This window comes from Trachypithecus francoisi, unplaced genomic scaffold (genome assembly GCF_009764315.1).
Source record: "Trachypithecus francoisi isolate TF-2019V2 unplaced genomic scaffold, Tfra_2.0 Contig00291, whole genome shotgun sequence".
NCBI lineage: Eukaryota > Metazoa > Chordata > Mammalia > Primates > Cercopithecidae > Trachypithecus > Trachypithecus francoisi.
In genome coordinates, this window is record NW_022680547.1 from 62,490 (window position 1) to 85,224 (window position 22,735).

The following is a 22,735-nucleotide window of genomic DNA, read 5'->3' on the forward strand; positions in this document are numbered from 1 at the left end:
AGTGAGCTGAGATCATGCCACTGCACTCTAGCCTGGGCAACAAAATGAGACTCCACCTCAAAAACAAAACAAAACAAAAATCCTTGGCTGATTCAGTGGCTTAATCACAGCACTTTGGGAGCCCAAGGCAGGTGAAATTTTTGAGCCCAGAAGCTCAAGACCAGTCTGGGAAACATGGTAAAGCCCTCTATCTATAAAATATACAAAAATCAGCCAGTTGTGGTGATGTACACCTGTATTCCCAGCTACTAGGGAGGCTGACGTGGGATGATTGTTTGAGCCTGGGAGGCCAAGTTTGCAGTGAGCTGTAATCACACCACTGTGCTTCCATCTGGGCAACAAAGTGAGATCCTGCCTCAAAAAATAAAAACATAATAAACTGAAAGTCTCCCCTTTATTCCCTTCTCTTCAAACTCACTTTTTTTTTCTTTGAGAAAAACTGTTAAGTGGTTGTTTTTCATTCCTCTGGCTATGTTCTAGGTATTTATTTTTTCTTTTCTTTTCTTTTCTTTTTTTTTTTTGAGATGGAGTCTTGCCCTGTTGCCCAGGCTGGAGTGCAGTGGCACAATCTTGGCTCACTGCAAACTCTGCCTCCCGGGTTCATGCCATTCTCCTGCCTCAGCCTCCCAAGTAGCTGGGACTATAGGCTGCCACCACCACGCCCAGCTAATTTTTTGTATTTTTAGTAGAGACGGGTTTTCACTGTGTTATCCAGGATGATCTCTACCTCCTGACCTCGTGACCTGCCCACCTCAGCCTCCCAAAGTGCTGGGATTACAGGCGTGAGCCACCACGCCCAGCCCGTTCTACAAATTTCTAAGTGATACACATAAAGTTTATTTTAAAAATTATGTCATACTACGTTGTTTTTTAAATTTACTCTTTCTCTACCTGTATTTTATCTATCTATCTATCTATCTATGACAAGGCCTTGCTCTGTCACCCCAACTGGAGTTGAGTAGTTCAATTATGGCTCCTTGCAGACTCAAACTCCAGGCTCAAATGATTCTCTAACTTCAGCTTCTGAAGTAGCTGGGAGTACAGGTGCATGCCACTACACCTGGCTAATTGTTAGTTTAGTTTTGTTGTTTTAAACAGGGTCTCACTGTGTCGCCCAGGCTGGAATGCAATGGCACAATCACAGCTCACTGTAGCTTGACCACTCAGATTCAGCCAATTCTCCTGCCTCAGCCTCCTGAGTAGCTGGGACCATAAATGTATATTAGCTCACTTGGCTATTTTTTATTATTGTTATTTGTAGATACAGGATCGCGGAATGCTGCCCAGGTTTGTAGTGAACTCTTGGGCTTAAGCAATCTGCTACCTCAGCCTCCCAAAGTGCTGGGATTACAGGTGTGAGCGACCACAACTTACTCAGCCTTTTTATTTTGTGTAAGAATGGCATCAGTATGTTAAAAATATAACAGAAATTATTTATGGTGTCTTTTCAATTCTTATGCATTAAAATTCTCTTATTAGAACATTTTATTAATGGTTATTGTATATTTTCTGTAAAATTTTACTGTCATACACTACATGTCAAAGATTCAAGACACCCAAACTTCATGAATGCAAAGTCATGGTAGAATATTGTATTTGTCTAAAAAAAAGTTTTATAAATGATACATCAAGTTTGCATACAAGGTAGCCAAGTGTAGTGGCAGGCACCTGTAATCTCAGTGAAGGTTGAGGTAGGAAAATGACTTGAACCCAGGAATCAGAGGCTGAAATGAGCCGACATTGTGCCACTGCATCTCAGCCTGGGTGACAGAGTGAAACTGTCTCAAAAAAAAAAAAAAGTTTGCATACAAGATTTTGTTAGGAAATGTTTTTCTTATTTTTCTTTACAATTCCATATTACTGTCTTAATTATCTTAATTATTTAGAATAGGTTCCAGGGCAGCAGTTGATTTTATTTTGGGTTTTACCTATGTGTTATAATTTTGGATGTTATAGTTTCCAAATCTGCCTGTACACTTCAAGTTAATGTGGATTTTTAAAAATTTTTAATAGTGCAATCTATTCATAGATTAAACTTTGTAAAGTTAAAAGCAGGGGCAGCTCCTATTTTAAAAAGGGATTAGTGGAAGGCAGCATGCCATTTTATTTAAAACCACAAGTTAGGTTTTTCAGATGGATAATAGTTAAGATCATTAAATCCCATTTCTGCTTCTAAGTTTTACACAAAATAGCACATTAAATCCTCAGTCCTAAGCAATCACCACAGAGATTCCAAATTTCCTCTCAATGTCAAGGTGAACAGCGCAGTTTCTTCTCTTGCAATAAAGGTATATCATTTGATACACAAGGGAGCGTGGCAGTCAGATACTTACAGATTGAGTTGTAGAAATAACTTTCGTGTTTTCATCCACAATGTGTATCCTCACCTCTGTCTCCCATTCAGTAACACTGTCAGTTTCCTCATCTCTCCTTTCTGCTTTCTTTAAAAGAGGATGTTGATTGCAGACAACACATGACAGAGGGATTTCAAATCAGGAGAGTTTCTTGAAATATACATGATTTTAGTTTTAAGTAGAATCTCCTGAAGAGTTTTAGTTACAATACCACATTCAAGAGGATGATGGTGAGACTGAGAGTAAACATTTAGCAAAACATACGTTATGGGGCAGCCATCTCCTAGAAACCCTTCATCGGAGTTTATATATGAAATGTGAAGTATCGCAGGTTTAATCCTGGCACAGAACCAAAACTGAGTGCATTGCACTTGAACAGCTGACCAATCCCCAGCACAGGTCCATATCAAGAAACAGAGAACAAAGAATCCATTTAACCCCAGAAAGATCTTCATTCACCCAAATTGAAAACTAAATTTCACTCAGGAAACTAATGTTGGTTTTAATTAAAATACAAATCGTTCATATGTTTTCCAAATTAAATTATATATGTGTTTGTCTCTATGAATATGTCTCCAACTTTGCTTATGGCATATCTTGTGTATTTTTGGCTGATTTTCAATGATTGTCTTATCTTGTGTAGTTAAGTAGTCATTGAAATAGTCTTAATTTCACCACGTGTTTAATTATAAATCTATATTTCCTTTGTGTGAGATAACATTTTTTGTGAACAAAATTTAATTTTTGGAAAGCTTTATAACTCTTTATTTTTTCTTTTAAACATTGTAATTGTGGTAAAAACACATAATGTAAAATTACCCTCTTATTTTGAAGTGTATATTTCATTAGTGTTAAGTACATTCACATAGTTATGCAAAAGATCTGCAGAACTTCTATGTCTTGCAAAACTAAAATTAAATGCCTTTTAACACAAGTGCCCATTTCACCATCCCTTCAGCCCTTGACCATTCTAATTTTTGTTCCTATGTGTTTGTCTACTTACAATATCTGATTATGAATGGAATCATACACTGTCACTTTGTTCCTGGCTAATTTCAATTAACATGATATTCTCAAGAATTGTCATATAATGTGACTTTTTAAAGACTGAATAATATTCCACTTTGTGTATGTGCCATTTGTTATTAATCTGTTCATTGGTCAAGGGACATCTGGGTTGTTCCTGCCTTTTGGCTTGTGTTAATAATGCAGCAATAAATTTGGGTGTCCAAATATCTCTTGCAGATCATGTGTTGCATATTTTAAATACATACCCACAAAGGAGTTGCTGGATTATATAATAATCTCATTTTAAATTTTTTGAAGAGCTTTCATACCATTTTAAAAATAGGTTTGAGGTGATAGGTTACTGTGTCTTTGCTTTGCATTTTTCTAGAAGAGTAATGTCGAGTATCCTTTTAAATGCTAGCCATTTGTATGTCTTTGGAGAAATGTCATTTCAAACATTTGCCATTCTAAATCAAGTTATTAATTTTTTGTTGTTGTTGAGTTTTAGGAGTTCGTATATTTTGAAAATTAACACCTATGAAATATGAGATTTGAAAACATTTTTACTCTTTTTTGTTATATGTATGTATGTATGCACATATATAACACTATACAAGATAGGGTCTTGCTATGTCTTCATGGCTAGTCTTAAATTTGGGGGCTTAAGTGATTGTTCTGCCTTTGCCTCCTAAAGTTCTAGAATTACAGACCTGAGCCACCATGCCCAGGTTTCACCCGCTTATTAGGTGATATTTGTATGCCACTAAATGTTTGATGTGTAGAATACTTGAAGATTAATGTAGTCCCCCTTTTTTTTGTTCTTTTCCATGTTGTTTATGCATTTGATGTCATACTTAGGCAAATAGTTTTAAGACTTATGTCATAAACTTTTCTCCTATGTTTACTTCTAAGAATTTTATTAGTTTTTATGTTTAAGTACTGAATCCATTTTTAAAAACTTTTCTTTTTATATATGGTACAAAGGAAGCATCCAACTTTATTTTTCCTTTGTAAATATTCAATTTTGAAAATTCTTTGTTAAAGGGATTCTTATTTTTCTATTGTGTGGTCATGAAAAGCTTACGGAAGATTATTTTATCATGTATGTAAGGGTTTATTTCTGGGATGTCTGTAATTCTGTTTCATCATCTATGTATCTGTTTTTGTGGCAGTAGCATATTGTTTTTATTTTTGTAGCATTGTATCATGATTTTAAATCAGAAAGTGTAATGCCTCTTTGTTCTTTTTAAAGGGTGTTTGGCTAGTCACAGTTCCTAAACAACTTTTAGAATTACACACAAAAATTCTGCAAAAAAAAAAAAAAAATTGTGATTTTGATAAAATTACATTACACTTTAATATCATCATGAGTAGTACTGACAACTTTTTTTGGGGGGGGTGGAGTTTCAGTCAGTCACTTAGGCTGAAGGGCAGTGGTGTGAGCTGTGCTCACTGCAAGCTCCACTTCCCAGCTTCAAGCAATTCTCCAGTCTCAGTCACCCGAGTAGCTGGGATTACAGGCATCCACCATCAAGTCTAGCAACTGTTGTGTTTTTAGTAGAGGTGGGGTCTTACCATGTTGGCCAGGCTAGTCTCAAACTTCTGACCTCAAGTGATCCACCCACTTTGGCTTCCCCAAATCCTGGGATTACAGGCATGAGCCACCGCACCAGCCCTGACATCTTAACAATATTAAATCACCTGATACTTGAGGAAAACTATATGTAAGATTTTGCTTGATTTTCTCTTTATATATTTGCCACTTTTTCTTGTTTTGATTTCTAGTTTCATTTACATTCTATGACTTCAGTTTTCTTAAATTTAGTAAGACATGTATCCTAACAGAATGTACCATGTATGATTCAGAATATTGCTTATTTTTGTGCTTTCCATTGCAGAGTTCTGTAAATGCTGTTTAGGTCTATAATGTTCAGGTTTTGCTTTCTTACTGATATTATATCTGACTATTCTAGTCATTATTGAAAGTGGAGTCTTGAAGTCCACAATTGTTGTGTTGCTATATGTTTCTTGCTTCACTTCTGTCAATATTTGTTTTACATAGTTGAAAGACGAGAATCAGTTGAACCTGGGAGGAGGAGGTTGCATGCAGTGAACCAACTGTGAGATTGTGCCACTGCCCTCCAGCCTGGGAGAGAGAAACTCTGTCTCAAAAAAAAAAAAAAAAGAAAGAAAGAAAAAAGAAAGAAAGAAAGAAAGATGTCAGTGCTATTTATAGCAATACAAAAATTTAATTTTTATCAAAATCCCAATGGTATATTTTTGCAGATTTTTCAAATTATATAAATATGATTTATAAATTATTGTTATAGATTCCTTGCAAGTTAATCCATCCCATCGTTACATAATACCAATCTGTCTCTTGTTAAAATTTGTGACTTAAAATTTATTTTAATATAATTATGCCCACATCCCTCCAATTGTAGCTACTCTTTGCATAAAATATATTTTCTTTATACTGTTACTTTCAACTTATTTGGGTCCTTAGAGCTAAAGTGACTCTTGTAGAGAGCACATTGCTGAATCTTCTTTGTTCTTAATCCATTAAATCATTTTATTCATTTTCTCTAAGGCATTTAACTTTTTATATTTGAAGTAATGACTGCAGTTAATGAAGTTACTATTATTATTTGTAATTGTCTTCTGTGTTTCTTTTAGATGTGTTATTTATCATTTTTTCTCTTACTGCTTTATTTTTGTTTGTTGGATTTGTAGTGACATGATTCAATTTCTCATTTGCTTTTGCATACCTTCTACAGGTTTTTTTGTAATCATCTTGAGAAATAAAGACTTCATAAAACATCTTAAAGTTATGACAGTATGTAACAACTATATTTTGATGGAATACAAAGCTGTACCTCTTTATACCCTCACTTTGTTATTAATATCACATATTATGTTTTCTTATTGAGTATCTATGAACACACATTTATGCAGATTTATGCTTCATTTTTTAAACTCCATAGCAAAATTTTGAAAGTTTTCTGTACTGTCATTATGACAGTAGAGATTTCTATACCTGTTTATATATTTACCTTTAATAGAGAGCTTTCTATTTTCATTTACTTTTATGATGCTGTGCAGCATCATTTCATTTTTGTCTGTGATAGACTTTCTTTTACATTTCCTTTAGGACTGTTTCATTTCATTTTCATTCAGTGCTAAAGGACATTTCATTTATTTTGGAACATTTATTTTATTTTATTTATTTTGGAAAGGCTTAGGATTTTTTTTATTTTTGAAGTGAAATTATTCCCGTTGAAGGCTTTTGTTTGGCAGTATTTCTTCTTGTTTAGTTACCTTGTCATCTGGGGAGTTCTCAGCTGCTTTTTAAAAATAACCTGTTCATTACTTTTCTCCTATATTGTTTTTCTAAGACTCCTTTTATAAATACAATGGTCCACTTGGTAGTGCACAGTAAGTCCCATATTTCATCTTTTTTTCTCTATTCTGTTAAAAAAATTTGTTTTTCACGACTCAGTATTGATAAGTACAATGTCATCAATTGTCTATTTTTTTCCACTTTATTAAGTCTGCTTTTGTGATTGTTGATTAAATTTTTAATATAGTTATTGTGTTCTTCAGATTCACAATTTCTGTTGGTTTTAAAAAGTCTTTTTATTGATATCTCATTTTCTTCATGCATCACATCTTCTAATATTCTTTTTTTATCTATGTTCTGTTTTGTTCATTAAGCAGCTTTTTCTAATTACATTTGATTGAAAACTGCACCGAATGCTAAATGTCCATCTCTATAATAAACAAATACAGTAACAGTAACTTACATTAAACAAAACATACTTCTGATAGCCATTATTTTTCTGATTGGGACAATTTTATAGTTTTTATTTTGTCACAAAAATAGGAATGTACATATGCAAAGGCTCAAAATAGGCTATCTTTTTAAGCAAAAAGGCAAATGATTCACAAAAGACTATGAATAGAACATGTAACTAATTGATACAAATCTAATAGGATTTGTTAAAATCAGTCACATCTAATACATCTGAAGTGTTCTTGTATAAAAAACCACGTGAAGAAAAGAAGACTTTATCAGTGTCTAAAAAAGTGGGTTTTTTCATAGACAATCTGACAAGTTGCCATTAAAAGTGTTTCCTGTGACATTAAGAAATGCAATATTATTTTCCTTTTTTTTTTTTTTTTTTTTTTTTGAGGCGGTGTCTCGCTTTGTCGCCCGGACTGGAGTGCAGTGGCCGGATCTCAGCTCACTGCAAGCTCCGCCTCCCGGGTTTACGCCATTCTCCTGCCTCAGCCTCCCAAGTAGCTGGGACTATAGGCGCCTGCCACCTCGCCCGGCTAGTTTTTGTATTTTTAATAGAGACGGGGTTTCACCGTGTTAGCCAGGATGGTCTCGATCTCCTGACCTCGCGATCCGCCCGACTCGGCCTCCCAAAGTGCTGGGATTACAGGCTTGAGCCACCGCGCCCGGCCAATATTATTTTCCTTGAACGCTTTTAGCGCAATACTTTCACTCAATAAAATAGCAGAGGATCTGAAACTGAGAAACTATACTTGATTACAAACAGCTTGTGAAAATTAACACATTTTTTTCTTGCATTATCGGATGCTTTTACTGAACTTACAACCAACTTGCCCACTCAGTATGCAGTTCAGATGTGAGAGACGTTTCTCTGTACAGGAGCCGGTACTGTCTTCAATCCTATGAATGCAAGTGTCTACCGCAGGCAAACAGCTTACTCCACATTTTCTAGTAATGTAATCTTCCTATTAGCAAAAAGCGGCAACCAGTCCCTGTAGACTGAAGGGACTCTAGTCACAGGATGGGGATTTCCTCTTCATGGTTTTTATTTTGATGTTTGAACTCTTGATGCAACATTCTAAGCAAGGTGTTCAGGAACTGCTGTGGCCAAGGGACTGATAAAGGAAAAAGTTCTATTTATTATTTGTGATTTGATGCACAGGCGAAAAACTTAACACACAATAACAGAAGTTGGTCGTTAACAAATCACACCCTAGTCGTTCAGAGCTTCCCTAAGCAGACGATATCTTCAGTTTTCCAGCTCTTGCAGTTTTAACACTGCAACATCAATGATGCATATTTCCAGAATCAGCTAAAAAGACCGTCAGATTCTTTTTCTCTTAGTTCATCTATTTGTCACTGTCTCTTTTTCCCAAGTGTATCTGAATGATTACCTTCCGGCATTCTCTGCTATTTCTCGTTGGGGTGCTCTCGATTGTCCCCGTGTTTTGTGGGCTGGTTGGGAGAGGGCGGTGGGAAGGATGTGCCACTGTTGGGAGGTTGTGAGTCACTGGGATGCCTCTAGGGATGATCCTTCCATGGCTGCAGGAAGTCCTCCTGAAGCCACGCCCACGATGCCTGAATGAATTGCTTGCTGGTCTGTTACTGACCAAAACGCTGATGTGACAAAGAATTCCTTGTTCACACAGTTTCTTAAGCTTCCTGGCAGGCGACCTGTGATGGCCCGGTGGATCTCGGTGGCAGCTGCCTCCGTCATCTCCAGTGACACTTGCTCACTGTAGCAGGCAGTGTGAGGAGTGCAGATGAGATTTGGGGCGTCTTTCAATGGACCCTGAGCAAAGCTAAAGGGCTTCGACTCATTCACGTCCAGGGCTGCCGCTTGTAACCTGCCCTCCTTGAGGGCCTGTGCGAAGGCTTTCCCGTCTACCAGCCCACCACGGACTGCATTCACAAGGAATGCTCCCTGCCTCATCTGCTTTATGGTAAAGTCATTGATGAGGTGGTGGTTATATTCGTTGAGATTGCAGTGCAAGGAGACGCAGTCACTCTGACACAGCAAATCCTGCAGGGTGTAGACCCTCTGCACACCCAGGGACCCCTCGATCCCATCCTGCAGGTAGGGGTTGTAAAATATGACGCTGAATCCAAACGCCTTGGCTGGAACTGCAAAAGCCTGCTGCGTGCCACTGAAGCCGATGAGGCCCAGTGTCTTCCAACGAACACGGGCCGCTCCCGAGGCCACCTCTCCGATCTGCTCCACTCCCTGACCCCACGTGCCTTCCCGCAGTGCCTGGTACAGCCAAGTGTTCCTCCGGTACATATTGAGGATGTGGCAGATGGTGGAGTCCGCTGCTGTGTCTTCCATGGCTGTGGACGGGATGTTGCACACAGCAACTAACGAGCTCACCAGCAGCCTTAATGTCCACATCATTGTGTAGCAGACAAAACTCCTCAGACACTGGATTAAAGAAGGAAGAGTTTTTTTATTCAACCAGGAGCGTTGGCAGACTCGCATCTTAAGAGCTGAGCTCCCCGAAAAAGAAATACTTGGCCTTTTTAAAGGCTTACAACTTTAAGGGGTCCATGTGAAACGGTCGTGATAAATCGAGCAAGTGTGGGAAACGTGACCGGGTCCTACGTGCATCAGCTAACAGAACAAAAAGTTTTACAATGTTTTGTTTTGTTTTGTTTTGTTTTATACATTGTCTGGGATTTACAGATAACACAAGTAGTTTATGTCAGGGGTTGATGTTATTATTATTACTTTTATTAACTCCTAGGGCTAGGTGGTGGTGCCAAGGTTGTCTGGCTACTTATCTTACTTTTGTTTCTTTCTCTCTTTCCTCCTGTCTTGTGAACTAAGCAAGGTGGTGGGCGGGGGGAGGGCAGTAGGAGTAGTAGTGGTCTCCTTCCTTATCCCCCACTTTGAGAATTTTCACTAATTAGTGGGAGTTCTCAATTTTATTTTTACTTCCTGAGTCTCTTTGCGAGACAGAGCAATAGTGTTTTATGTAATACCCTTGTGCTGAAGTTTTCTGATGAACCGTGGTAGCTACAATACCTTTTATTATTTGAAGGAACAAGTGTAATACACAGGGGAGCAGCAAGCAAGTGTCTATTACCAGTGATATACTTATAATGAGGGTTTTAAATTTTTATAGCTGGAAACTATTTTCTAAATGAAGGCCTAGGATCAAACCTGTGTTAAACCTGTACAGGCACATGTATCAACTTTGTTATGTTCTAAGCAGGTTAGTTTTGTCACTGGGACTTAAAAGCTTTTTCTTAGCAAGTAACACAGTATTTTTTAATAACAGAAGTTTTTAAGAGCCAGATGCTTGAACTTGGGGCATCTGTTTGGGGAAAGAGTTAGTTAAAGTAATCTTGAGGCATTAACTCTTTTGCTTCTCAAGGCCATTGGTCTCTTATGTTAGCCTTGTTATAAACATAACATGAAGAAACATCCAGGCTGCCAGCAATGTTTTCAGCCAACTGAGCAAATAGGCTTTTTCTGTTTTTGCTAAAGGAAGAGTTTCTGGTAACTTCTGGTTTATATGTTTAAAGAATGACTGTAAGAATCAGAATTGTTGCTGGGCTGGATGGGTCTGGGTTTCCTAAGTAGTATATGTACAGTGGGGACACCTTATATAGGTGTTTCTTCTAGCATGGTTATGGGGGATAACAACAATAAAACAATGTACAGCATATTCATATCCTGCAAGGACAAAAGAGGTCCTTACCTGGGAACAAGGTTGAATACAGCGACAGAACAATAGGAAAAGAGTTAGTATTGCAGGAAAACTATTAAGATTTTTTTTTTTTATTATACTTTAAGTTCTAGGGTACATGTGCATAACGTTTATATCATGTATAACTCCCCAATGCAATCCCTCCTTCCTCCCCCCTCCCCTGATAGGCCCCAGTGTGTGATGTTCCCCTTCCGAGTCCAAGTGATCTCATTGTTCAGTTCCCATATGAGTGAGAACATGCGGTGTTTGGTTTCTCTTCTTGTGATACTTTGCTAAGAATGATGGTTTCCAGCTGCATCCGTGTCCCTACAAAGGACGCAAACTCATCCTTTTGATGGCTGCATAGTATTCCATGGTGTATATGTGCCACATTTTCTTAATCCAGTCTGTCACAGATGGACATTGGGTTGATTCCAAGTCTTTGCTATTGTGAATAGTGCCGCAATAAACATACGTGTGCATGTGTCTTTGTAGTAGAGTAATTATAATCCTTTGGGTATATACCCAGTAGTGGGATGGCTGGGTCATATGGTACATCTAGTTCTAGATCCTTGAGGAATCGCCATACTGTTTTCCATAATGGTTGAACTAGTTTACAATCCCACCAACAGTGTAAAAGTGTTCCTATTTCTCCACATCCTCTCCAACATCTATTGTTTCCTGACTTCTAATGATTGCCATTCTACTGGTGTGAGATGGTAGCTCATTGTGGTTTTGATTTGCATTTCTCTGATGGCGAGTGATGACGAGCATTTTTCATGTGTCTGTTGGCTGTATGATGTTGTCTCTTTTGAGAAATGTCTGTTCATATCCTTTCCCCACTTTTTGATGGGGTTGTTTGTTTTTTCTTGTATATTTGTTTGAGTTCTTTGTAGATTCTGGATATTAGCCCTTGTCAGATGAGTAGGTTGCAAAAATTTTCTCCCATTCTGTAGGTTCCTGTTCACTCTGATGGTAGTTTCTTTGGCTGTGCAAAAGCTCTTTAGTTTAATTAGATCCCATGTGTCAATTTTGCTTTTGCTGCCGTTGCTTTTGGTGGTTTAGACATGAAGTCCTTGCCCATGCCTATGTCCTGAATGGTACTACCTAGATTTTCTTCTAGGGTTTTTATGGTATTAGGTCTAACATTTAAGTCTCTAATCCATCTTGAATTAATTTTCGTATAAGGGGTAAGGAAAGGATCCAGTTTCAGCTTTCTACTTATGGCTAGCCAATTTTCCCAGCACCATTTATTAAATAGGGAATCCTTTCCCCATTTCTTGTTTCTCTCAGGTTGTCAAAGATCAGATGGCTGTAGATGTGTGGTATTATTTCTGAGGACTCTGTTCTGTTCCATTGGTCTATTTCTCTGTTGCGGTACCAGTACCATGCTGTTTTGGTTACTGTAGCCTTGTAGTATAGTTGAAGTCAGGTAGCGTGACGCCTCCAGCTTTGTCCTTTTGACCTAGGATTGTCTTGGCAATGCGGGCTCTTTTTTGGTTCCATATGAACTTTAAAGCAGTTTTTTCCAATTCTGTGAAGAAAGTCATTGGTAGCTTGATGGGGATGGCATTGAATCTATAAATCACCTTGGGCAGTATGGCCATTTTCACGATATTGATTCTTCCTATCCATGAGCATGGTATGTTCTTCCATTTGTTTGTGTCCTCTTTGATTTCACTGAGCAGTGGTTTGTAGTTCTCCTTGAAGAGGTCCTTTACATCCCTTGTAAGCTGGATTCCTAGGTATTTTATTCTCTTTGAAGCAATTGTGAATGGAAGTTCATTCCTGATTTGGCTCTCTGCTTGTCTGTTACTGGTGTATAAGAATGCTAGGGATTTTTGCACATTAATTTTGTATCCTGAGACTTTGCTGAAGTTGCTTATCAGCTTAAGGAGATTTTGGGCTGAGATGATGGGGTTTTCTAAATATACAATCATGTCATCTGCAAACAGGGACAATTTGACTTCTTCTTTTCCTAACTGGATACCCTTGATTTCTTTCTCTTGCCTGATTGCCCTAGCCAGAACTTCTAACACTATGTTGAATAGGAGTGGTGAAAGAGGGCATCCCTGTCTTGTGCCATTTTTCAAAGGGAATTTTTCCAGTTTTTGCCCATTCAGTATGATATTAGCTGTGGGTTTGTCATAAATAGCTCTTATTATTTTGAGGTACGTTCATCAATACCGAATTTATTGAGCGTTTTTAGCATAAAGGGCTGTTGAATTTTGTCAAAAGCCTTTTCTGCATCTATTGAGAAATCATGTGGTTCTTGTCTTTGGTTCTGTTTATATGCTGGATTACGTTTATTGATTTGCGAATGTTGACCCAGCCTTGCATCCCAGGGATGAAGCCCACTTGATCATGGTGGATAAGCTTTTTGATGTGCTGCTGAATCCGGTTTGCCAGTATTTTATTGAGAATTTTTGCATCGATGTTCATCAGGGATATTGGTCTAAAATTCTCTTTTTTTGTTGTGTCTCTGCCAGGCTTTGGTATCAGGATGATGTTGGCCTCATAAAATGAGTTAGGGAGGATTCCCTCTTTTTCTATTGATTGGAATAGTTTCAGAAGGAATGGTACCAGCTCCTCCTTGTACCTCTGGTAGAATTCAGCTGTGAATCCATCTGGTCCTGGACTTTTTTTGGTGGGTAGGCTATTAATTGTTTCCTCAATTTCAGAGCCTGCTATTGGTCTATTCAGGGATTCAACTTCTTCCTGGTTCATTCTTGGGAGAGTGTAAGTGTGCAGGAATTATCCATTCTTCTAGATTTTCTAGTTGATTTGCGTAGAGGCATTTATAGTATTCTCTGATGGTTGTTTGTATTTCTGTGGGGTCGGTGGTGATATCCCCTTTATCATTTTTATTGCGTCTATTTGATTCCTCTCTCTTTTCTTCTTTATTAGTCTTGCTAGCGGTCTGTCAATTTTGTTGATCTTTTCAAAAAACCAACTCCTGGATTCATGGATTTTTTGGAGGGTTTTTTGTGACTCTATCTCCTTCAGTTCTGCTCTGATCTTAGTTATTTCTTGCCTTCTGCTAGCTTTTGAATGTGTTTGCTCTTGCCTCTCTAGTTCTTTTAATTGTGATGTTAGAGTGTCAATTTTAGATCTTTCCTGCTTTCTCTTGTGGTCATTTAGTCCTATAAATTTCCCTCTACACACTGCTTTAAATGTGTCCCAGAGATTCTGGTATGTTGTATCTTTGTTCTCATTGGTTTCAAAGAACATCTTTATTTCTGCTTTCATTTCGTTATGTACCCAGTAGTCATTCAGGAGCAGGTTGTTCAGTTTCCATGTAGTTGAGCGGTTTGGATTGAGTTTCTTAGTCCTGAGTTCTAGTTTGATTGCACTGTGGTCTGAGAGACAGTTTGTTATAATTTCTGTTCTTGTACATTTGCTGAGGAGTGCTTTACTTCCAATTATGTGGTCATTTTGGAATAAGTGCGATGTGGTGCTGAGAAGAATGTATATTCTGTTGATTTGGGGGGAGAGTTCTATAGATGTCTATTAGGTCCGCTTGGTGCAGAGCTGAGTTCAATTCCTGATATCCTTGTTAACTTACTGTCTCGTTGATCTGTCTAATGTTGACAGTGGAGTGTTGAAATCTCCCATTATTATTGTAGGAGTCTAAGTCTCTTTGTAGGTCTCTAAGGACTTGCTTTATGAATCTGGGTGCTCCTGTATTGGGTGCATATATATTTAGGAGAGTTAGCTTCCTGTTGAATTGATCCTTTACCATGATGTAATGGCCTTCTTTGTCTCTTTTGATCTTTGATGGTTTAAAGTCTGTTTTATCAGAGACTAGGATTGCAACCCCTGCTTTTTTTTGTTCTCCATTTGCTTGGTAGATCTTCCTCCATCCCTTTATTTTGAGCCTATGTATGTCTCTGCATGTGAGATGGGTCTCCTGAATACAGCAGACTGATGGGTCTTGACTCTTTATCCAGTTTGCCAGTCTGTGTCTTTTAATGGAGCATTTAGTCCATTGACATTTAAGGTTAATATTGTTATGTGTGAACTTGATCCTGTCATTATGATATTAACTGGTTATTTTGCTCATTAGTTGATGCAGTTTCTTCCTAGCCTCGATGGTCTTTACATTTTGCATGTTTTGCAATGGCTGGTACCAGTTGTTCCTTTCCATGTTTAGGGCTTCCTCAGGGTCTCTTGTAAGGCAGGCCTGGTGGTGACAAAATCTCTAAGCATTTGCTTATCTGTAAAGGATTTTATTTCTCCTTCACTGATGAAACTTAGTTTGGCTGGATATGAAATTCTGGGTTGAAAACTCTTTTCTTTAAGAACGTTGAATATTGGCCCCCACTCTCTTCTGGCTTGTAGAGTTTCTGCCGAGAGATCTGCTGTTAGTCTGATGGGCTTCCCTTTGTGGGTAACCCGACCTTTCTCTCTGGCTGCCCTTAAGATTTTTTCCTTCATTTCAACTTTGGTGAATCTGGCAATTATGTGTCTTGGAGTTGCTCTTCTGGAGGAGTATCTTTGTGGCGTTCTCTGTATTTCCTGAATTTGAATGTTGGCCTGCCCTACTAGGTTGGGGAAGTTCTCCTGGATGATATCCTGAAGAGTGTTCCAACTTGGTTCCATTTTCCCCCTCACTTTCAGGCACCCCAATCAGACGTAGATTTGGTCTTTTTACATAATCCCATACTTTTGCAGGCTTTGTTCATTTCTTTTTCTTCTTTTTTTTTGGTTTCTCTTCTCGCTTCATTTCATTCATTTGATCCTCAATCGCTGATACTCTTTCCTCCAGTTGATCGAGTCAGTTACTGAAGCTTGTGCATGTGTCACGTATTTCTCGTGTCATGGTTTTCATCTCTGTCATTTCGTTTATGATCTTCTGTGCATTAATTAGTCTAGCTGTCAATTCTTCCACTTTTTTTTCAAGATTTTTAGTTTCTTTGCACTGGGTACGTAATTCCTCCTTTAGCTCTGAGAAGTTTGATGGGCTGAAGCCTTCTTCTCTCATCTCGTCAAAGTCATTCTCTGACCAGCTTTGATCCGTTGCTGGCGATGGGCTGCGCTCCTTTGCAGGGGGAGATGCGCTCTTATTTTTTGAATTTCCAGCTTTGCTGCCCTGCTCTTTCCCCATCTGTGTGGTTTTATCTGTCTCTGCTCTTTGATGACGGTGACGTACTGATGGGGTTTTGGTGTAGGTGTCCTTCCTGTTTGATAGTTTTCCATCTGACAGTCAGAAGGACTGTCTGTTGGTCTGTTGGAGATTGCTTGAGGTCCACTCCAGACCCTGTTTGCCTGGGTATCAGCAGCAGAGGTTGCCGAAGATAGAATATTGCTGAACAGCGAGTGTACCTGTCTGATTCTTCCTTTGGAAGTTTCCTCTCAGGGATGACTCCACCCTGTGAGGTGTGGGGTGTCAGACTGCTCCTAGTGGGGGATGTCTCCCAGCTAGGCTACTCAGGGGTCAGGGACCCACCTGAGCAGGCAATCTGTCCGTTCTCGGATCTCAACCTCCGCGTTGGGAGATCCACGGCTCTCCCCAAAACTGTCAGACAGAGTCGTTCGCCTCTGCACCGGCCCCCGCTGCTTTCCCTATTGGACCTCTGCTGTGGGCTGTCCGCAGAGGTGGAGTCTACAGAGACAGGCAGGTTTCCTTGAGCTGCTGTGAGCTCCACCCAGTTCGAGCTTCCCAGCGGCTTTGTTTACCTACTTAAGCCTCAGCAATGGTGGGCGCCCCTCCCCCAGCCTCGCTGCTACCTTGCGGATAGATCGCCGCAGACTGCTGTGTTAGCAGTGAGGGAGGCTCCGTGGGCGTGGGACCCTCCCGCCAGGTGTGGGATATATTCTCCTGGTGTGCCTGTTTCCTTAAAGCGCAGTATTGGGGTGGGAGTTACCCGATTTTCCAGGTGTTATGTGTCTCAGTTCCCCTGGCTAGGAAAAGGGATTTCCTTCCCCCTTGTGCTTCCAGGTGAGGCGATGCCTCGCCCTGCTTCAGCTCACGCTGGTCAGGCTGCAGCAGCTGACCAGCCCCGATTGTCCGGCACTCCCTAGAGAGATGACCCCAGTACCTCAGTTGAAAATGCAGAAATCACCGGTCTTCTGTGTCACTCGCGCTGGGAGTTGGAGACTGGAGCTGTTCCTATTCGGCCATCTTGCTCCGCCCCCCTAAGATTTTTAACTACATTTACTTGCTAGATGAGTTCTCAAGCTTCAGCTGTGCATAGACTGGTCAGCCTTCAGAGTGATGAGAACAGGGTTGTCGCCCTCAGCAGCAGCTTAGTCTCGTCTCAGGATCAGTCGGGTTGGATGATCTGTGTCCTGCTGGCTGGTTCACTTGTCCTAAGCTGCCAGTGTTAGCTGACTGTGGTGGATCCAAGGCACAACACCAGCAATTTTAACAGCAGTGGAAGTGGACAAGGTTACAGTATAGGGCCCATCCTATATGGATCCTAGAAAAATTAAATTTTACTTTAAACAGAGTCACTAGATTTAAGGGGTGTCAGGCTTATAGGCATTTTCATTTATTTAATTATGAACACTATGGCTATTTTTTAAAACCTGCATTTGCTTTCTTAGGTTAATTTCTATAGTTTCTGGAGGTCACCTTTAACTTGACTTATGATTTGGGGGTGGCTGACCAAACAAAATCTTATAGGGCAAATACCTGGTTTGTTTGGTGGGGGTGCACCTGACTTGGAGGAGGACCATAGGAAAAAAACTGATTTTATTTTAAATGAGCAAACAAGCACTAGCATGTACCGATAGCCTCCAGCATGTGGCAGTTCTGTAAAGTCTATAAGCAAGTTTTCACAAGGTATTCCTCTTTTTCCTGTTTAAGTTTTTTAGAGGAGGGGTTCTTCTCCCCCTGAACCCCCTTTGTAACTCTATTTAGTGGCTTAGCCTTCAGTGAGAAATTGGAATCCAGATACAGCAGAATCTTACTGCTTTTAACTTCTAATGTGACCATGGGCTCCTGGGAGCCTAATGAGAAGGTGCGTAGTCTGCCCTAGTCTTTACATTATTCAGCTTCTGTCTGTCTGATCAGATCAGTATTTGGTTCCTCCAAGGTGCGGCAGCCCTTGGCCGATGGCCTATTTTCCTTGTGGCCTTGGCCATTTCCTTTATTGCCTTTTTGAACAGTAACCCTTCTAGTGTCCTTTCTTTTTGCATCTCACACATTAATCTCTCTCTAGCCTTGTCCGGCTCTTGAATCCTTGCCTAACTTGACTTCTTTCTTATCTATATCCATGTCCATGTCCTCTCACATTGCTAATTTCTCTTTTTTTTACACTTACTCTTAGTCTTTTTTTTTTTTTTTCTGTTGCTCTGTCCCAGTTTTGTTTCTTTGTTACAGTTAACATACACCTCGATGGCCACTTTTATATACTAGGTGCTATTCATGCTTGCAGCTTCTCCTTGATGTTACCATGGGCTTACTTTACAAATGAAGTATTCACTATATACTGATTTTCAGCAGCCTCAGGGTTAAATGGGGTGTAAAGCCAGAATGCTTTATAGAGTCTCTTATAAAACTGACTTAGGCTCTTGTTAGCTGCTTTTAGCATTCCTAGAATGTTTTTTATATTACTTGTTTCTTTCTACCAACTCTTAGCCTCTGCAGGAGTGCTTCTCAGTACTTCTGCAAATGCTGAAGCTGAGTTGCATTCTCTGGGTCTTTTTTCCCCTTTTTCCTACAGTTTAACAGGCTTTTTTCTTTATATAATTCTCCATGCACTTGGGGGGTTACACAGGCATGCCGAGAGTCAGTGTAAATGTTTACACTCTTACCTTTACTGAGTTCTAAGGCCCGAATTAAAGCAATGAGCTCAGCTTAACGACAGTGTTCTAGGTTACCACCTCATATTCTGCACACCTCTCTCCTTGTGGGTTGATGAAGCTGTTCCCATCCACGTATAGCTCCTAGTGTACTGATGCCCAGGGCTTGTACCAGAGTTCAGGTCTGCTAAAGTAAACTTGAGTCCAACACCTCTACACAGTCATGCTTGACAGGGCTCTAGCTGCCAGGAGCCAGGTGATAGGTTTAGGGTGTTTCCAGTTTAGTAAATCAATGGTTGAAAAGGGCTGATAGATGAAAGTCTGTTGCCACCCCCCCCCCCCGATGTGTGCCTGGTCATTATGATAGATAGGTCCTCGCATCTCCCTGAGAGGCATTTGCATAGCTCGTGCAAGATCAGATCTGAGACAGCCCACTTGACTATCTTAACTTCCTTCCTTGGCCTCTCAAGACTCCAATCCTCCCCTTTGAGGTGAAACCTGGGGCGTGTTAGCTCTTGAATCTCATTTCTGAGGGGGCTGTTGGCTTCAGTAAAGTGGGGTAGGCTGGGATATATGGAGAAAGAATTTCTATGATCTCTGGCAGCTCCTGCAAAACTAGCTTCTCTTGCTGTTTCTGGGACGCCCTTTTAAACTCTGTGTCTGCTGGCAAAGCTGCTGTTACTTTTCCTTTTGGCTTTTTTGCAATAAGCTGTTAAACAGGTCTAAATTTATGCTGGTTTTGTCTATATTATATTTAACCATGAGTCAATACAAAGGAATTTGATCTAGGAACCCTGGTTGTCCTCTGGCCCCTGTCAACACCTTAAATACATGGCCAATTGTTCCTTGTCTGTAGTTCCTTCGGTGGGCCATCCAACACCAAAAGAGGGCAGTTCTAATTCACACAGAGATCTTAACCTCTAAGGGGTTAACTTAACTCTATAATCTCCTGCAAAACCTTTCTTAAGGTTCTGTAACCTGCATTTTAATAGAGTAAGTTTTGATGATTTGATGACTTTCCTTTTATTTTTTTGAAATTTTTCTTTTTGAAATGTTTTAACACAGTTCCTAGCGGAGTAGGCTTACTTTGTGTCTGACCTATTTTTCTCTTGAGACAAAACAACATTCACATTACCAGAAGGAAAGGGTAAAAAGTCACTCACTCATCTAATTGACAGTAAATCAAAATCAAAACTAAAGCCAAAGTGTTGTTAAAGGCACATCTGTTTGTCAAGCAATTTAAGCCAAGTCAAAATCAGAACCAAAACCAAAGTGCCAATAAAGGCATGCCTGTTTATCAAGCAATTCAAGTCAAGTCAAAATCCAAACTAAAACCAAAGTATCTAGCAATTAATTCAAGTCAAGTCAAAAACAAAAACCAAAGTGCCAGTACAGGCACGCCGTGGGTGATCAGGCCACGCTTCCACTCAAATGGAGTGGGCAAGTTCCAAACACCAGTCTTACCAAATTTCAGATGTCTGGACTTAAAGTGCCAGTTCCTTCCTGGTGTTCAGCCACTGTGCTGATCCTCCATGGGGGCCTGCTGTGCACTGCTCTGAGGAGGAGTTCCACCAGGGCAAATGCCTACCTGGGAGCGCTCTCAGGATCTGCATCACTCAAGCTGGTGAGAGTCCCCCGCAAGGATGCTCTACAGGGCAGGCATAAGCTGCCTAAGGGGCTTCCTCCACCGTGGGTTAATCACCTGCTTCTGGATCAGGGAACCAAGAAATGTAGCAGGAGGAGCTGCAGAGGTTTTTTATTTGGCTGGGAGTGTCGGCAGATTCACATCTTAAGAGCAGAGCTCCCCAAAAGAGAAATACTTGGCCTTTTTAAAGGCTTACAACTTTAAGGTGTCCACATGAAAGGGTCGTGATAAATCGAGCAAGCATGGGAAATGTGACTGAGGCCTGCATGCATCAGCTAACAGAACAAAAAGTTTTACAGTGTTTTGTTTTGTTTTCATACATTGTCTGGGATTTACAGACAACACGAGTAGTTTATGTCAGAGGTTGATGTTATTATTATTACTTTTTTTAATTCCTAGAGCCGGGTGGTGGTGCCAAGGTTGTCTGGCTATTTATCTTACTTTTGTTTCTTTCTCTCTTTTCTCCTGTCTTGTGAACTAGGCAAGGTGGGGGGAAGAGGGCAGCAGAAGTAGTAGTGGTCTCCTTCCTTAATCGTAGCCACTGTCCACCCACACGATCACTCTCAGGACCTTGAACTTTTCCAGGCCCTCCCTGGTGAGGGTGAGGGTGTGGTACATCATGGCACCCACAGTTCCATTTAGAACCTTCTCGTGAATCTCTTGCGTGGACTGTGCATCGCAGAAGGCCACAGTGGCCAGGTCCTTCAGGATGAGCATGTCCACAATGTAGTCACAGCCTTGCAGCAGCGCCACAATGGGGGGGGGGGCGGTGTGATGCAGGGGGCCTTTCGTGATCTGGGGATGAATTCCTTCACAAATTCTGTCCAATCGCTCTCTCTTGATTTTGTGCTTATCCACAAGGGCCATTCTTTACCAAACATTGCAACTTTCAGATCAAAAGGCAAAGCAGTCCTCTAAGAACTTACAGGAACTTGCAGGAGTCTGCGTGCATGATGCCACTATAAACCCAATCTAAATTTGTTCACAAACTCTATAGTTCACATGATGGGCTGTCAGTCTTTTTAAGGGAATACAGCTTCATTGGTTGAAAACCATTTAAGGTGATGAAACCCATTTGCTTGCAACTCAGCCACCATCGTGCAATCAACAAATCTCATCATGACCCCAGTTCTGGAGCGCCCAGAGTCCGCCACCACTGTGGGTGGAGGCGGCTTTGGTCCGGTGCAGCCAGGTCCCTGCTCCTGCTCTGAGCTTCGGGCATGGGCTGGGAGTCCACCTGGGTGTCCCGCACGGTCTCGAGTCTCCTCCCTTGCCAACGCCCCAGGCACTGGAGGAGTGCCAGTCTCATTAAGGAGCTTTGATAATTATTTTGATTTTTAAAATTATATAATGTAACAACAACAACAAAAGAATAAACCTACAAATTTTGACTTTAAAGGTCAACAAAGATTTTTAAAGCTAAATATTGTAGGTTTACTTTATTTCTTCAATTGGGACATGTTTTCTGCCTTCTCTGTATGCCTCCCAATCTTTTGATGGTACTCAGAAATTTATAAAACAACTGTGTAATGTAGTATGTATGAATTTTCTTACTATAAGATAATACAGCAATCAGTGAGGCTGTACATTTTGGTGCTTCATTAACAGGGTCTTCGATGTGTCTTCTCTGGGCCTGTGTGTGTATTTTTAAGGTACAGATATTTTTCCCATTGTTTTCCAGACACTGTAGTCCTTTGCTTCTGCAGTTGATTGCAGTGTTTGTTTCTCGGATGCTGTGATAAGCATGCAACTTCTTTTCTCAGCAGTCATCAATTGTCATTCTCACTATTCTGCCATTTCCTTTAGCACTCCCTGTTGGAGGAGACAGAATCTAGTCATCAGCAGTAGCCCAAAAAAGCCAAACCTTCGAAGATATGTTTCACTGTTCTCATTCTATACTGAGGGAAATACTAAAAGTTGGACATTTTCTCTTGAGCCCAGTTGCTGTTTTGGGAAAGAAGAAGGGATGTGGTAAATATAAGCCAGACCTGGTAGCCTTGCATAGCAAGCTTTTCCAACCCATCTTATTTTGTGGTTGTTATGGTTCTGTTTTGTTTTAGGCTTTTAGCAGCCTGCAGTCACACATTTATGTTCTGTCTCTAGTAATAAGTGGAAAACGGGGATGAGGAAAGGGCCTTACTGGCTTACTCAGCGGCTGAGTGACACTGGTGTTATCAGTGATGCCGGAGACAGAAATTAACAACTCATGGCTGTATTCTCCCTTGGATGCCCCTGTTCCACAGTAAAGGAAATATCTTTGGAATGTAAAAAGAGAGAGAATAATAGGTATCACCCCAATAGGAAAGAATGAACAAATAACAAAGATGAGAGGTGCAAAGGCCAAGGGGGAAACTTTAAAAATGTGGTGTTGGAGGTTCCGCTTCAATGAAATTGGTTCTAGAAAATCCTAGATTTGCTTCTTTTGCTGCCACAGATGGAAATTTTCTGCCCTATGCTTACTATGCTCTTCAATATTCTAAGTCTTCCTCCC

The 22,735-nt window shown here is 40.2% G+C and overlaps 1 pseudogene; it reads right to left on the bottom strand.

Moving 5' to 3' along the window:
* Positions 1–8,538: 8,538 nt before the first annotated feature.
* On the bottom strand, positions 8,539–21,326 carry LOC117083094 (annotated as a pseudogene).
* Between the last annotated feature and the right edge of the window lie 1,409 nt (positions 21,327–22,735).